Source organism: Salmo salar, chromosome ssa10 (genome assembly GCF_905237065.1).
Source record: "Salmo salar chromosome ssa10, Ssal_v3.1, whole genome shotgun sequence".
Lineage (NCBI taxonomy): Eukaryota > Metazoa > Chordata > Actinopteri > Salmoniformes > Salmonidae > Salmo > Salmo salar.
The window spans coordinates 42055094-42057869 of NC_059451.1; positions in this window are offsets into that span (position 1 = coordinate 42055094).

The following is a 2776-nucleotide window of genomic DNA, read 5'->3' on the forward strand; positions in this document are numbered from 1 at the left end:
AATATTTATGGTATTTTTAACTTAAAATTGCGATAATATTCCAACTGGACAATAGCATATTCATTCAAGAAGAAAAAGAAGGAGGGATGTGCTAGCGGGACTGTGCATATCCAATCCCTTTGTTGCCAGGCAGACCACTCAGTAACTGAGCTCCTATACTCTGCCCAGTGACAGGAGAAGGCTCAAACCTCTTTCTGAAGGCTTTGGACAGCCAATGGAAGCCTTAGGAAGTGTAACGTCACCCCACAGACACTGTAGCTTCGATAGAGAATCAAAAGAAGAACTACAATTCTCAGACTTTCCACTTCCTGCTTGAATTTTTCTCAGGTTTTTGCCTGCCATATGAGTTCTGTTATAGTCACAGACACCATTCAAACAGTTTTAGAAACGTCAGAGTGTTTTCTATCCAGATCTACTAATTATATGCATATTCCAGGTTCTGGGCCAGAGTAGTAACCTGTTTAAATTGGGTACATTTTTCATCCGGCCGTGAAAATACTGCCCCCTAGCCCAGACAGGTTAAATTCACACAGGACACCGGATAAGACAGGATAAATACTCCAGATATAACAGTCTGACCCTAGCCCCCTCGACACAAACTATTGCAGCATAAATACTGTAGGCTGAGACAGGAGGGGTCGGGAGATAGTGTGGCCCCGTCCGACAATTCCCCCGGACAGGGCCAACCAGACAGGATATAACCCCACCCACTTTGCCAAAGTGCAGCCCCCACACCACTATAGGGATATATTATATTCAAACCACCAACTTCTACCCTGAGACAAGGCCGGGTATAGCCCACGAAGATCTCCCCCACAGCACGAACCTGAGGGGGGTGCCAACCCGGACAGGAAGATCACGTCTGTGACTCAACCCACTCAAGTGACGCACCCTTCCTAGGGACAGCATGGAAGAGCACCAGTAAGCCAGTGACTCAGCCCCCGTAATAGGGTTAGAGGCAGAGAATCCCAGTGGAGAGAGGGCAACCGGCCAGGCAGAGACAGCAAGGGAAGTTCATCTCTCCAGTGCCTTTCCGTTCACCTTCACACTCGTAGGCCAGACTACACTCAATCATAGCACCTACTGAAGAAATGAGTCTTCAATAAAGACTTACAGGTTGAGACCGAGTCTGGAGTCTTTCAGTCTCACAAAAGGTCACACAAAAATAATATGTCTAGGATTGTCGTCAGAAAGAGCTGCTGAATAGGTGAGAGCTGCAGGGAGAGAAATATCCTGTCACAGAGGTGTTAAATCAATTGTTGCCCGGGAGATCGAGTTTTGTATAAAGTAAAACATTTTGTGTGAAGAACAATCTACCATATGATATTCTGGAACTAGCTGGCTTGTTTAAATCTTGTTACCGGTCACCCAAAGCTCACACTTACACACACACACACACACACACACACACACACACACGCACACACACACACACACACACACACACACACACACACACACACACACACACACACACACACACACACACACACACACACACACACACACACACACACACACACACACACACACACACACACACACACACACACACGCTCACGCTCACATACACATACACACACCAGCCTGGTGACACAGGCATGCACACACACATAGACACATCCACAGACACACAACCCCACCACCAGGAAACTAGCTCTTGCTTGTTTAGACTGTGTCAGTGTATGTATGACGGTTGTTGGTTATGATTGTCCAACCAACTGCTTCTCTCTCTCTCTCTCATAGTCATAATCCCCATTCCCAGGCTGCTCTCAGGAGCTTTCAACGTCATGGTAGGCATACATTACAGGAAACCATTATGAGTTACAAAGCCCTGCCACACGCTATGTCCCCACATATAATCATATCAGCTGGAGTAGGATGATGGACATGCTCGCATGCAGAGGCTACAAAGGTTTTGACTGTCAAAAACTACTGTAGTTCTACTGCATTAGGAGATGTTGTTGTTGTCTACATGCAGTGCCTTCATGCACTGCACATGTACTGCACTGACACATATATGACTGACGATTGGTTGAAAGAAATTGATAATAAGAAGACTGTGGGAGCTGTACTGTTAGATTTCAGTGCAGCCTTTGATATTATTGACCGTGACCTGATGTTGAGAAAACATATGTGTTCTGGCTTTTCGACCTCTGCCATATCGTGGATTCAGAGCTATTTATCTAATAGAACTCAGAGGGTTTTCTTTAATGGAAACTTCTCTGTCAAACATGTAAAGTGTGGTATTCCGCAGGACAGCTCTCTAGGCCCTCTACTCTTTTCTATTTTTACCAATGACCTGCCACTGGCATTAAACAGAGCATGTGTGTCCATGTATGCTGATGATTCAACCATATACGCATCAGCAACCACAGCTAATGAAGTCACTGAAACCCTTAACAAAGAGTTGCAGTCCGTTTTGGAATGGGTGGCCAGTAATAAACTGGTCCTGAACATCTCTAAAACTAAGAGGATTGTATGTGGTACAAATCATTCCTTAAGTTCTAGACCTCAGCTGAATCTGGTAATGAATGGTGTGGCTGTTGAACAAGTTGAGGAGACTAAATTACTTGGTGTTACTTTAAATTGTAAACTCAAAACATACAGATTCAATGGTTGTAATGATGGGGAGAGGTCTGTCCATAATAAAAAGATCCTCTGAGTTTTTGACACCACGCTCCACAAAGCAAGTCCTGCAGGTTCTAGTTATATCTTACTTTGATTATTATCCAATCATATGGTCAATTTCTGCAAATAAAAACTTAGTTAAGCT